We start from the raw sequence: 15,602 nt of genomic DNA, 5'->3' as shown, positions 1-15,602 counted from the left end.
ATCCGGCGCACAGATACCTCCTCCTCCCGAGTGAGACTCCGGGGGAGAGGGTACGAACACGGAGGAATTAGAGCGCGTGTTCGCTGACGCAAAGACTGGGCCTCTTCGATTATCCGTCTCTGGCAGCCCGCGGGTTGCTTGCGGGCTGCCCGAGCGCGTTCGATTTTCTCGGGTTGCTCCGCCCACTTCCGGTGGCTGCCCGGAACGCGTTCGTTTTTCTCTGGCTGGGTGGTTTCGGGCTGCCAGCCGGCGGCCAGACTCCCCAGGACGATTTTGTGCTGGCAGCGCTCGGGCAGCTAGCAGACGACGGAGAGGTATATGGTAGCGGGAAGCTCGCGCGGCCATTTTTATAAGGACAAGAAGGACCGCGGTTCTTCATGCGATGTTTTGCGCGATGCAGGCGCTTGTTTCGACTAGGCCACGGTGCATATCGACTGTGTCGCCTGCAATGGCACCTTTTGCGGTAGTTCTCGCTGTTTATTGATATGTTTTGCGTGCGTATGCGCGATCATATTTCGATCGTCTCACCACCTCGCAAGCACAATTGCTCGCTTCATATTACGATCGCATACTTCTGGTTCACAAAATATTTCGGCTGTTAATTTCGTGCGCCCGGCGGATATTGCGATAAGGTTCGAGGCCTTTCACGAGAGCAGCCGGATTCCAGTTCCGAGTACGCGTTCAGACGCGCGCATATATGCATGTGCTGAACGTGTTTTACGAAGTGTTGGTTGAGCGCGATACGGGAGCATATATGGTCTTCATTGCGCTTGGCGCAGTGCAAAAGTGGATATGCTTTGAAAAACGCTTGACTGAGACATGTCCTTTATTAAAAGCCCTCACGAGCACATTGCTCGAGACATCTCTGCGGGCATATATGTGGCCACACAGAATTGTCGCGCCGACCAAGTGCTGATTTTGTCGTCGCCAACTGTTGTACAGCTTCATGCTCGGGCCTTCTGCCACATATACTCAAACTATCTTAGAAGTACCGCAGGCATGCACCTCCTCGCGTTTGGCTCATTTAAAAAAAAAAGATAAAAATGAGCTCTCGCTGATCGTCATGCAAACACACGCGGAACGTGAGGCGCCGACACGCAGGGCTTTATTGTAGCGCCTTTCATTCCAGTGCCAGTTCTCTGCTATAAAGCTGTATTATTACAGAAACGATACGCAGCTAAATTTATACAGTGCACCCGCTTGTTCTAGGTGGACGTTCAACAAGCAGATATGCGCTTTTGCCGAGATTATGCGTTCCTTGCCCGCAGCAAAAGCCGGCGGCCGACAGACTACAGTTGAACGAACGTATCCCGATTCTTTTCTGCTTACAGCTTACAGGAAGCAGGTTACGAGCGTAGAAATCGCAACGACCACAGCAGAGTCCACCAGGGTCGATCGCCGGCGGCCTTACTGCGTAGTAAGCAAACACGCAATAATCCGAGAGTACGGCTTGTCGTTTGATAAACAACGCACGGGCAGTTTTTCCGTCCTATGTGGTGTCGACTGAAACACGTTAGATTGCGATTGCTCATCGCCTGCTTTTGAGGATTTCTTGAAGCTTACACAGTGCACCGAAGGCACACGCTTGCGTTCTCGTTGCCGATGTATACGAGTGCGCGCTTGATCAGCTGCATGTTCTGCAGTCTGCGGCACGCATCCCTCAATAACTTCAAGTCGTTGTTTCGATACCAAGCAGCCTATTTCTACCGTACGCGTACGTAGCAATGAGACGCAGAACGCGAAGCTAGAGAGAGCATATGCCCTCCGTGATCTGCGACTTGCTTGCCGCCGTGATTGCCGGCAGGCTGGTTCCGGTGGCCGCCAGCCCACGTGACCATGATGCGTTTTCCTGTCAGAGACGAACTTGCGGGCCGCCAGCGGGCTGCCCGAGCGCGGTTAATCGAAGAGGCCCACTGTTTCTCGGAAACATGGGACAGGAACGGATCTGAGGGAAGAGGGGAAGGTGGCGGGATATCGGATGTGTCAAGGTGTGTCATTGCATCCACATGAATATTATGCGGATTCTGGGCATGCCCGCGAATCCAATGTATACGCACAGGACAGGAGTATTTTGTGCAAAGTTGGTGAATGGATTGTGTAACTTGGAATGTGCGCCGGACAGCCTTAAGCTGCTTAAGGGCGGCAAGGGAGTCGGTGTAAATGTGTACAATATTGAAAGTAGGTACGAGTGGAAGGGAAGCAATGACATTGTGTATCGCCTGAAGGCATTGTGTATCGCCTAAAATTCGTACGTATGCCGACGACTGTGTTTTTGGGGTTTGGGGTTGAACGTCCCAAAGCCACTCAGGCTATGAGGGACGCCGTAGTGAATGGCTCCGGATAATTTCGACCACCTGTGGTTCTTTAACGTGCATTCACCTCACACAGTACACGGGCCTCTAGCATTTCGCCTCCATCGAAATTCGACTGCCGCAGCCGGGATCGAACCCGCGTATTTCGGGTCAGCAGCCGAGCGCCAGAACCACTAAGCCACCACGGCGGGTTTTAGGTGAGAAGGAGAAAAGAGAAAGCGTGGGAGACCTACTGATCGCACTTAAAAAATTTAAGGATTCTCGATTTCCGACAAAAACTGGCCGAGCGCTGTGCGAACTCTCATAAAGAGGTGCTTCCGGATGTTCTGCCTGTCCGCGCTTTCGTTTTTCTTCAGCGCAGCTATACATTACGTTCATCAAGAGTGAACCAACTAACTCAGCAACTGGTTTTCTTGAAGACATATTTAAACCTAGTCCGGCGCACCAGCAGCACGCCTAATACTCCTATCCATGGTTGACGTTGGACCGCTTAACTAGAAAGAGCAAAAACAGGTGTTCCAGGGCCATTGAATGTGGGGCAAGCGAACTCTTTAAATAGACTACATGCAAGTCAGGAGGAAGGTACCGGAATGTTTTGCCTCGTGGGATGGAAGTCGTGCATTCTAAACGCACACAGGGAAATATAAATGTAACTAAACATAGCCAATTAATTTTTCTCGAAAGCATTACTTCGGTCTTTGCCGTGGACTACCCATGTGGGCATTGGTGTGGCAGTCAGCGACAGAGGTCGAAATAATACACCCCGAGAAAAATAATTTGACACCAGAATTCACGAACGCTGAAAGTTGCACTTTTTATCATTATTATGTTACTGTGGAAATGAGTTTTTTTGAGTGTTTACAGAAGGCCTAGCGGCAAAGAACACGATTTGAAAATGTATATGAAATTTCAGAGCAGCTTACCTAGCCGCGACAGTCTGAGGACAAGTGTGAGGATATCGGAGAAAGAGCGAAAGGCTCCCAAGGGGTTGGTACTGGTCAAGGCGGTGGCCAGACACTAGCGTGGGTAAAATGATATTCAAAGGAGATTGTGAATATTTTGACTACTGCATTATCGAAATTATCTTGTACCATCATTTTGATCGGGATGCTCAAAGCAAATTAAATTGATCTATTTGTCTTGAAAAACAATGCATTTGTATATTTTATTTGCACTTAATAATGTTCTTCGCACACTAATAATGGTATTCGCAGATACCTCGTGAAGCACTAGCATATTTCGACTCTTCGACCCGGAAAGGCGATTAAAAATGAACAAATGAGTATAATTAATTAAACTTCTCACAATGAACAATATATTGCCCGCCCCATGTGGTAACAATATTGAGACTCTGAATCCCGATGGATAGCACGTATTCATGTCCAAAATAGCCAAATGCAAATACAGTTCGACGAACACACAGTCTGAGATATATGATACTAGGTAAGCATCTATTTTATATGTAGGCCAAACGAAACTCTCCTAAGTGAGGTAGTCCTTTCAGAATTGTTCTCGGGAGTAGGCCATATAAAAGGAACTACTGACTTTGTCACCTGCAATGGCACCTCTTATGCAGTCGCTAATGCACAGATACACTATAGTGAGGGGCACCAATTTATAGATTGCACATTAAGCTTTCGAAGGATGTCTATATTCTGCTGTTTGAACAAGAAAAACGTGCCACTGACGTGGTCAGAATGCATCGTTCGCTCTGTCGGAGTGGCACTCCAGCCTTAAAGTATAATTAAAATAAATTAATATAAAATATAAAGCAGTGGATATAGTTCAGAGAGCCGGGAGGGAAGGCTAATATTAAACTAAGGGTGAGGTAGGAGAAACTCATAAACGAGGCTTGGGAACGCAAGGAATGAGTGCTCGATGAAGACATAGCAATGAGGGAGTCATTACTCATTGACATCCACCCAAGCGCAGCCATACGGCTACAAAGGAAAGCTATACAGCTTTCTCAAAGTAATGACTCCGTTATTACAAATCTACTCCATCATGGGGGATTCACGTAAAACATTTGACCAATGAAGGCATAGATGGCACTGAAGAAGGTACGCAAAAATTTACAAAGCATTAAGAAAGGAAATATAGGTATATGAGGAGTAGAGTTCCTGCGATAAGTTGGAGAATAAATTTTCTAACCAGCCCAATACTGTAAACAGGGTAGGCAGGGTATTTTCGATTATATGCTCAGTGAGGTGAAGTTGATTACACTAAATAATATTTAATTTTAGGCAAGCATAAGTTAGAAGCAAATGAGATACGAACTGCGTAATTCCTGAAGTGACCAAAATAATAAAAACCAAAGGACCCTTTTCTTCGGTTCCACTCCAGAAACTGCACCCTCTGATTGCACGTGAGCAGTTTGGCATCCGTGGGTGACCTCATTACTGCGAATCTGAGCACTCTGACGTCATAACCATTTCGACGATCCGAAAAGCGTGACACCTCTGCTGACATCCTTCTGTCGACAACGATGAGGCATTAACGGCTTTCGCCTTAATACACTGCAAGATTCGTAGCACAACTGATCTTCTCAATTACAGTTGACACACCGATGTACGCTCTGTTCTGGTCGCTATAGTAATCACTTGTCGCTTCTGCATACACGCCAAACATAACCTGCAATCTGTTGCTATCATAAGTAAGTAAGTAAGATTTTGTACTTCTCGCTCTTACACGGGATCGTTGCTTTGAGGAGCAATTCGGATATGCAGAACGTTATGTTTACAGTGCTTCATCACGTTTATTTCTTTTAGCAGTGACTCAAATGAGTACAAAAACAAGGCTGGTGGTCTAGCATGGCTGAGCACGAAATGTGCGAAAGAACGTTTTTTTGCAGGCCATGTTACCCAAATCCACGCACCCCAAAGCCACGTACCGTGGGCCACGTACCTCTTGCCGCGTACCACGTACAGTTTTTTTGCAACGCCACCTACCTCAAAGCGCGATTGAGGTGTCCGCTCACCCAAGGCTTTCAATTTCCTCTCCTCAGTATCAGTTGGGTGTAAACCTTCTGCTGGTTTTGAAGAAAGGAAAGGTGCATATGATTGCATCAGTTTTTAGGTGGACGCCACCGCCTACTCACAGTGCGATTGAGGAGTCCATTGACACAATGTGCCAGTTACACCAAATACTCAAAGGCTTCAAACTCGCAGACAAACGCCGCTGAAACTCGGGTAGTGTGGTTAGAAGTTCATTCTGATTAAACCCAAACATATGTCGCTGAATGTCAAAACGTACATGCGAAAGAGAGAAATTTGACCAACTTATAGGGGTACCATTTGCCTGCAAACCCGCTTATTGTTCCGATTCGACCAATGCGTGTTTTCTGTTGTGAAGTGAAGGAAATATGGGGAAAAATAAGGAAACGATGTTGCTCTGTTTTTTTTTTTCCGGTGGTGGTTCGAATCTCTCTTTAGGAAGAAGTTTTTTTTTTTCGGCTGGATATCATTCCGACGGGTAAGCTCGCAAGTTTTCGGATAAGTTCACTTTATTCGGCTTCACCGGAGTTTCCCGACGCTGTTCACCTGACTGTGCCGCTAAAGGGAGGAAAAAGAATTCTATGCTTAGAAACAGCGTCGAGCGAAGGTTGACCGAGAGACACGGGGGATAACAAAATTATAAAGCAGAGAAGGTGAGACGATAATGTTGGCCAATGGGCAGGTAGACAGGATGGCATCTGCTGGCGCAGTACACAGCCTTTAGTAAAAGGGTGCGAGAATGAAATATCTCCTTTGCAGGACACAAAACTACGCCGATGGTGACGATGACGAGTGATGTGGCGTTGAAATTTTTTTTTTATTGTGTGACACAAACATGTTGCCCGCTCACATTGTGATAAAAAGGGTACTTCCACGCTTCTTTGCGGGAAGGATGTCAAATTCATGTATTTTAACAAATATTTAATTATCTCGGCATCATTTTCACCTCATATCGTCATTACACATGTTCTCGGAGTGCTCCACGAAGGTCTGTTCTATTTATGGAAGCTGGGATAATAGAGGACCATGAATAAAGGCGGAAACATGTCGCCGCTGTGACAAATAGAGCCACACAACAGCCACCATAGATAATTATCTAGTGTACAGAGTGTACATGGGACGTGAAGAATTGTCCTGTATTCCTTTCTTTCAACGAGTTAATTCTACCCAATGTGAGCCTTCGAGGTCAAGCGGGCGTTTATTCAGATAGAATATTTGAGTGGAAACACAGGTGATAGTCACGTTCTCTGTTGAGCACTGCTGCTCAACTTTCTTCATGACTCAACGGTTTCTGTCTCCAGACGCTATTATATGTGTGCAATGTGGCGAACGGTTGTTTCAAGAAGCGCCTTCTGTCCACAAGTTAAAGCTTACTGCAAGAATGCGATCCCGTCGGCGGGTTTCGCGGTGCTGTACCCTAAGCCAAAACGATTTGGAAAGTCGACGTGGAAACTCAGTGATACTTAAATAATGGCGTTTAAAAGGGAACACGTGTTCATCGCCTCATTAGAGAGTTATAGCATAACGCGATCCACGACTAGCTACCGTGATTTGCTTCCGCGGAGCGCCACTACATACGCTCTGATTGGTCCTGACGCGACAGGCTTGCAGCCTATTGACGGAACGTGGCGCCATCTGGCGACCTCAGGGAGATCTCTGCATGTGCACTAGCGCCTCGCGGAAGCGGTTCATTGTAGCGGATTGCGCTATGCTATAACTCTCTACTAACAGCAGAGCATTAAAGGCTTTCTCATGAATAAGTTCTTAAGCTCATTTGTAGTGTTCCTTTTGCACGGACTCTAAGGACCAATGGGTAAGAAATGAAACGGACAGGTAACGATGTCAGCGAAAACTGGCTCGAAAATCTGAGGAGCATTGCATGAACTGCATGACACGCATTTATGCCTAATGAACGCAACAAGCAGCGGCTAAACTTCAATGGTAATATAAAAAAGATCAGCACAAAGTTGAACGCGGCTAACACCAGAATATCGTGCAGTGGCACAAGTTACGGTGGTCATTAAGTTCCTTAAATGCTGTGAATGAGAAAGCATCTTTTGACCTAAAGGAATTTACCTTAAGGCCTTTGACCTAAATGATTTTATCACAAAGGACTTTGACATAAGGGCCTTTACCCTGAAGTCATTTATATTGAAGGCCTTCACCCAGGTGTACCTTTCACTCAGGCCTCGTGAAAAACGTGCCAGGTATACACACATGACAGGTTGGCGGTCAACTTCAAAGCAGGCTTCAGCGGTGTACGTATGTGCGAAATCGGAAAATGCGCTAAGTAGTGCTAGCGAACTCAAAAGTGTTTTAAGGATGAAAGCAACAACTATAATACACGTGAAGCAACCATAACCAGAATGAGCGCATTGGATTAGGAGTGTCTTTTGAGACACATCGCACAGGGTTAACTTTACAATGCCGCACTGAAAACCATAATTCTTGTTAACCCATTAGCGCCCAGCGTACTCTTAAAAGTACAGTTAATTTTTTTTATAGTTTCACCACCAAAGACTGGAATTTTCTTTTCAAGTAGGACATGCTTTTGTCCACAGGGGATTGGCCAACCACCCTTAACTAATTTGGCCACTTCCTCTGCTCAGTATGTCAGCTTTCCGCGGTGAAACTTCAGGATGTTTGTTTCCAACGAACTGCACCGGTATTTGCTTGCTTATAATTTTCTCACGGCCGCATTTATGTACATATTACGCTAGTTTCAAGTATAGAGCAGCACGAAAGACGAAAGTAAACAACGGATGCTTTGAATGTCCCGCACCTTTGGCGTTTTTTGCTCTGTGATGACTTATATACTGCTGTACTTTCTATAGTACACTGGGTCTTCCTGCGTGCAGAATGCGCCTATTTATTCCAGTTCATAGATCTTATGGTTCCTTCCAATTTTTCGGAAAAAATCACTTTGTCTGCTCAGCAGGGCCTCGGAGGCTGCTGTACTTGCCGCTAGCGGTCTTGAGTATGATGATGGTATGATTTTAATTGGTTGTAATAAAGTTTGGTAATAAGAACTGAAGGTTTTGCAGAGCAGACAGTTATTCTTATGCCATTCAGACCGTCTGCGGAAAGTACTTGAGTTCATAAATGAAACTTTTGGAAGCGCGTGTTGTCCTGTCGTCACCTGAGGTGATTTCAACGCTTAGTGACCATTTCATCTTTTTTTTGTAATTGTTTTACCTCTGAAGACATTCTTGTAACGTTCCACTGGGAGGAATTTAGGGCTAGAGGAACCGTTCGCCAAAACGGGTTTAGGAAGTGTCCACTCGGGCCAAAGAAAGCGATGAAATAGAAGCAGCCATGAAACATCGATTCTTGCTTCAGTAGTATGGGTTACATGTTTTTATTGAAGTCTACGATCAACAGTATAGTAACTATGGCTTGAAACTATAACAGCAGTGAGCATACGTGTTTTGTAGAGTGGTGGTTGCCTATAGCACAAGAAAAACAGATTTTTTTAAAGCCAAAACTCCTTTCCTTACACAACAGTGGTATGGCAGGTGTTGACCTTTCGCATCAAGCCATCTACTGCCAGTATATCAGCATCAGGAACAAAAAGTGATAGTGGTTGTTGACACCAAAGCTCAACTTTGGAATTGTGAAAGCCTGAACAATCTGACAAATTGCTAGAGACGAGCCTGGTGACTATTTTTGCTTTGGTAAGAACGTTACTTATTATTATCTACACCTTGACATGCAGTAACCAGCGGTTCGCAGGCACTCTGGCTAAATCGTATCTGATGCTTCTTTGAAAAGGAGAAAGCTTTCTGTGGAGATTAGGATAACTGCGGTGCCAGTATAGCCAGAAAATATTCATGAGGGCCTGCAAGAAGTGTTATATCACCCTGCGTAAAAATCGCAGACATAATAACAAAATTCACGCCACCAATAGGAATGCAGTGAAGTAGCCACATGTGCTATGGGGAAGACCCAGTGTACCATAAAAAGTACACCTGTGTAAACTCTGGAAGGAATAAAGCAATTGTGACGAAATTTCAGCAATATCTTTTTCTTTATATGAGAGTATTATGTGCTAAAAATGAAGAAAATCCCTGTGTTAGATTTTTCTTGGTCCCTAATGGGTTAATGTTCTCTTAGAAATCAGCTCGCGAAGTGCTGAAAGCAGTAGCCAGGGGAATTATTGGAACCTAAAGGTTGTACTATACCGTCCATATTTCATCGCATGCCTCTTTCGACCGCCTCACGAAGTAGTGATAGTTTGGAATTATTCGTGTGCAGAGCCATTGACCAACCCTTTCTCGCTTAAGTAATGTGCTTTTCTTTTTCTTTTTTTTTTCTGTTAGAAGAAAGCAATTCCAGCTGAGGCTGCTCCATTTCGATGGAGGCGAAAAACAGGTACGCCAACGTACTGAGACGTGGATACAAGTTTGGCCATCCAAGAAAAACGAAATTTATTCTGAGAACTTCGGCACAGCGTACTGCTCAGTCCGTTGCGCTGATTTGAATCACTGAGTGAATGAATAAACTAACCTGTCTACTGATCAATGAGTTGTTTAATCATAAGTCAATAATTTAACAAATCTTTGTCCACACTAGAGAGAGCAACCACTCTACTTGGCTCCTAAGTAAAAGATTGCTGGAGAAGAGACGTATGCAAAGAGGCGGAGAAAGACGGTTGCCCGAGTCGTTTGGTTTGGTTTGGTTCATTGGGGTTTAACGTCCTGAAGCGACTCAGGCTGTGAGGAACGCCGTAGTGAAGGGCTCCGGAAATTACGACCACCTGGGGTTCTTTAACGTGCACTCACATCGCACAGTACACGGGCCTCTAGAATTTTTTCTCCAACGAAATTCGATCACCGCGGCCGAGATCGAACCGCGTCTTTCGGGGGAGCAGCCGAGAGCCATAAACACTGAGCCACCGCGGCGGCGAGGTTGCCCGAGTCATGGCCAACATGAATTGACATTGAGGGCAACTTCACTCAGTTATTGTACTCAGTAGAAATGAACTCTCTGGATCTTTCTGGGTAAGTTAACATTTAGCCGGCAGCAAAGGATTAATTTATGGATGACAAAATTGAATTTATAAATTTTTTCCGCTGCCCGGTTCCAACTCGTGACGTCTACATCGAAAGGGACTGGTTCCCATCCTTTTGAAGTGGATGGTGTTGCAGCCTAACCTCTCGAAGCCGGGCAAAAATATCGTTGTCGACGAACGCAGTTTACTTACGTATTCAGCCAGGGATGGTGACGCAGGTATTTTGTTTTCGGCCTTTTCTACCTTATAAAACGTTCGTTTCCAGTAATAATGGTCTCCTTGTTTTCAGAACGCCGTCTCCTGTCGATACAGGCCAAAGTATATTTGTACCCTGTGTCACTTTAACGTTATTCAATGCACAAAAGTAGGAATAGTTGCAAAATCGGGGAGAAAAGGGCCGGAGCTGCGGGGCAGAAATTCTTAAATGCATTGTTGCTTCCACTGATAGACTCCGTTATCTGCTGACACAGCAGGCTGACGAGACAAAATACTGGCAGCATATTTGTCAACTAAACAACCCTGTCTTGATGTAGTTACATCAGTACAAAAATTGGCTTGTTTCACTCGATTCTTAGTCCGCACTTGTGGGGCCGTAGCAGTATAAGCAGTATCGTTTTATTTATGGGAAATATAGGACAGACTCTCCAACTGCATTAATTCGACAGAGTAATTTACAGTTCTTGGCAATAAGAAGAAAAGTTACCCGTCTAGTACTGCTTCATAATTACATGTGTGGAAATCTGAAGGCAGATCTTCCTAATTGTGTGAAGTTGGCGAGCACTAGGAGAACACGACATGTACATGAGCTGTCATTAGCACCAATTTTCGCACGAACTATTGGGTATCAGAACAGTTTTTTTCCGAATACTGTCGCGGAGTGGAATGGTCTTCCTTCGGGTCTCTGTAAATCTAGGAATTTTGAGAAGGAGCTAGAGAACTTATTGTATGGCTCCTAGTATCTTGTTTGATGACACTGGATTTGTGTCCTGTTTATTGACTTGCGGTGTTGTAGCTGATGCTCTTAAAGATTTTTTTTTAGTTGTATGCCCCTCCTGTTTGGGCCAACTCTGGCTTGCAGTATACTGAAATAAATAAATAAATAAATAAATAAATAAATAAATAAATAAATAAATAAATAAATAAATAAATAAATAATTAAATAAATAAATAACTATATAAATAAATAAATAAATAAATAAATAAATAAATAAATAAATAAATAAATAAATAAATAAATAAATAAATAAATAAGGGAGCTTCACCTGTGCAAAGCGTCTTCTGTATCCAAATGGCCTTGTAGTCCCGAGCTGAACACTGAGAATCCTAGCGACATGAGTTGTGAGGGTTATGCGTATCGGGAGGAGTCAGTGTCGAAAGTGTGGTCTGCGGTGATGATATCCAGGTTCACTCGCCTCATAGGCAAAGACAGGTCCGCACCGGTACGTCCAAACTGTCAAAGCCCCCTAAATGTACCACATGGTGTGGGCACATCAATTGTTACTCAATATTTCCTGACACCTCAAGCCAAAACTTACCTCGTGGAAGGAACGACTCAGCGAGCTACCTCCAGGACATGAAACGTGTCGGCATAGTTATCGAGACCGGTGGCAACATCGACTGTGGAAGCCGTTCGCAGGCAGCACCACATCGAACTATTAAACATGGCTTAACAAAGTGGACTCGTTGGTACAGCATTTGGAAATTTTTAAAGCGCTTGTGAATACAAAGGGCGACAAGAGAAGAGAGGACAAGCGCTAGTCGCAAGTAGTCAGATCCTGTCCAGTGGTGTCATCCTTTTTCTTCACCTGGTCATGCTAAAAATTTGAACCATTAAAGATGACTCTTTGCACTCGGATAGACCACTGTTAAAGTTTTTTTTTCTAGCCCTCTGTAACGCCTGTCTCTTGGCTCGCTTGTGAGAGAAAGTGGATAAGGAGGAGGAGGAGGGGGGAAGCTGTGGTTGTCCTAACGCCGGTGCGCGACTCTTTGCCGACCAGGTAAACATGGGCCAACGTTATCCTCAATGTTGGATGCTGGGCCAGAATGTTTTCAGGAAAACATGAAATATTTAATAAATATAAAGCAATGCATTAATTACCACCAAAATTCTGATGAGTGAAGAAACACGGCTACAAAAAGAAAGATATAGAGATTTCGACCCGTCGTTAGTTGAGGAAAACATTTATTGTTTCTTATTTGAGCATACTGCCAGTCAATGCCTTGGTGCTAGCAGGAGGACCAGTACAAAAAAAAAAGACTGACAAACAAAGAATATACAAAACAAGATGACAAAGATTAAGATTCCGAATGAACTGTAAAAGCGTATGAGCAGGAAAAAGGTCACAAACTGATAGCACAATGTAACTCAAGGCGGCATTCTCGAAAATAACAAATATTCCTTTTCTGGTAGCACATTGTTCGATTTAAAAATGATCGGATTTAAAAACAATCGATTCTTTTTGGACCGCGCCTGAAGGCTGTGACCAGAACGTATCACGGACAGCCAGCTGCTTTAGCCTCACCCTGCCATGAACTAGATGTCTTGTACTTCCATGGTGTTAGACACCGGTTGAGGAAGGACTTGAGAAGAGGCGTTGTGCGGCTTCAGGACTCGGCAAAATTTTCAAGACGTGCAGGAAAGTGAGTGAGAAAGCGCAGGAACAAAAACAACACAAATGCAACAACAAACACGAGTCGCAGTATGTTGACTGTGGAAACAAGGCGGTGGACGGATTTTGTCGTGCTTCTGTCAGCCTAGCACAACGCTGCTCGAATAACAGATTTACGGACCACGCGACTGTTCTTGGAGTGGCAAAAGGGACCAGGATCGGCCCGCATTGGAAAGCTTGCAATTTCACTCCGCTGTTTGAGAAATTCTAAGTGTCTCGTACGTACTGAGATGAGCGAAAACGACAACTTTAATACGATTCGTTATTGACAAAAAAAAAAAACAGAAAAAAACAGTTGTAAGCCTTCCGTGGTGATTGGCTTCCTTCATATGCATGCCATAACGAGACCCTCATTCTCCTTCCCTCGTCTGCTCCGTTGTCAATTTGGCATCGCGTAAAATAGGGACAATTTTAATTTCGGTGCTGTGTCAGTTGCTTCTTTATTGTCCCGCCTATCAGGCCGTATTAGTCCTGCTAGTTAAGAATGAAATGCTCCAGAAACCAGCCTATTTGCCTCCCTATGCTCAGTATCCTATAAGTAACCGAAAGCTTTCAGTAACGCTTTCGTGGAAATTGGTTGAAGCAGCGAAGAGGCGGACGCGCACGAGCACGTCACGTCCACGCGCCGTTGTCGAATGTTGTCCGCTTTCCTGCTTCCGGAAGTATGGCAGCTCGGTCGTTAAGTTCTACTGCGATGTGTATATGTTCACTGTGAGAATTTATTAAGTGAACCCCCCCAAGCACGCACTCGCGCACTCTCGCATGCAGACAGGCAGGCAGGCAGGCAGGCAGGCACGCACGCACGCACGCACGCACGCACGCACGCACGCACGCACGCACGCACGCACGCACGCACGCACGCACGCACGCACACACGCACGCACGCACGCACGCACACAAGGAGGAAGTCACCAATCACTGAAACCAAGCGCGGCACAGGAGACCGTTTCTTTTTATTTCATTTCAGATACTTTTATCTCTGCTGTTGATCAATGGGAAATTCATAGTGTAATCGTTTTATGGCTGCAAGGTAATTAATTATAAAACCGAAGAAAAATTGATCAACACCAGAAATATACTGAGGCGAACCTAGGCAACAAAACGTCCGTTATATCCGGGGTTGCCACAGTAATGCTTGTTGTATCCAAGATGAACACAAAAAGCTCGTTATGTCCAAGGTGGCATACCTAGCTTCGTTACATCCTGGCTGACTCACTAAAGTTAGTAGTATGCAATGCTATATAGTGTGGTTCGTTATATCCGAAGTAGTACAGAAAGTTCGCTATATGTGAGGTGGCCACGCGTTCACGCGTGACTTCGGTAGCCATTTACGGTAGAACTGACGCCTATAACGCTAACGTATCGGTAAAATGAAAAGATAGAAACATTCCCACGAGATTTCCTTGGTTTCGGTGACTGTTAACTTCCTATGTGTGTCATAAGGAGCCCCGAAATCTTCACCCTTCTCTACTCTTGATATATATGCCGGCTGTTGCGCCCAATAGCTTCTACAACTTGATGTGAAATGCCGAAGGTAGAAGTAGCGAGGGTTACTGAAGTACTCTGGACGCATGTTGTTCTTGGACCTCTGGGTCATCACGCTTCTATCGCACATGCACGAGTTCCATTTCGAGAAAGTCGCGGTCTCGCGCCCGTCTTTGCTTTGAGCCTCCGCGTCACTTCCGATCCTGCTCAGCGTCTCCCGCTCTCCATTTCCGGTCCCTGGACCGCGTGTTATCCCTATTTTGCTTGGGGCTAATATGGCGGGACGTATCGGGGCGACTAGACGGAAAGCGGCTAATGCAGCAGGGCTTTAGTCCTTACCGCTACGTTGATGAAGAAATGAAAATGCGATAGTGCTTCTTTCTCAACAGAGAGCAAACACAACATCACGCACAGCCTTTGTCAAAAGTAAACAGCGCAAAGGGTTTCCATCTACGCCGTGTAGTGTGGTTGTTGTACCATCGGTGCAAGTCCTCATTTTCGGTATGCGGAGCACGATAACAGTTCTCAGTTTTAATAGATTCGGGAGACTGACTGCTCACAACGCGCCGAATAGCATCGCTTAGAGGTGCACCCCTTGGGCTCCCAACTTTTACAAAGCCTTTATAGCCGCCCACAGGCCTGTCTAGAAGTCTTGACCAGAGTGCTCTGTTTTGCATTTCTGACGATTGACGGAGCCTGGTGTAACACATGAGGAGTTAAACGCTATCCATGGGAATGTGCATGCGCGATATTGTATTGCTTTGGGCCCTATATTCCACTCCTAAATGACGCAAGTGTACTCCATGGTGCGTCGTTCGATTGTTGTGTGGATGACTGTACATGGCTTCCACAAAAAAATAGCTACAAGGGAGGATGGATGAAAGAGGAGAGAGAGAAAACACTTTATTAAAGAGCGTGACATTAAGTGCTCAAAATATCCTGTGCAAGCAGCACCTGAGCATTCTGGTCGTTTAGGTGGCCCGACGCCAGCTAGATGCTCCAGGTAAGAGGGGTAGGTTGGAGAGAGGAGTTAGGGGGGGTTTGTAGGCACTGAAAGAGGCAATTCTCCAGTTTGGCATAGAGTGAGGGGCAGTTGGTGCAGGAGGCATGCCGAAGAGGTGCAGGCAAGCTG

Source organism: Amblyomma mixtum, chromosome 4 (assembly GCF_055824585.1).
Source record: "Amblyomma mixtum isolate Tamu chromosome 4, ASM5582458v1, whole genome shotgun sequence".
Lineage (NCBI taxonomy): Eukaryota > Metazoa > Arthropoda > Arachnida > Ixodida > Ixodidae > Amblyomma > Amblyomma mixtum.
This window is presented reverse-complemented; position numbering follows the sequence as displayed.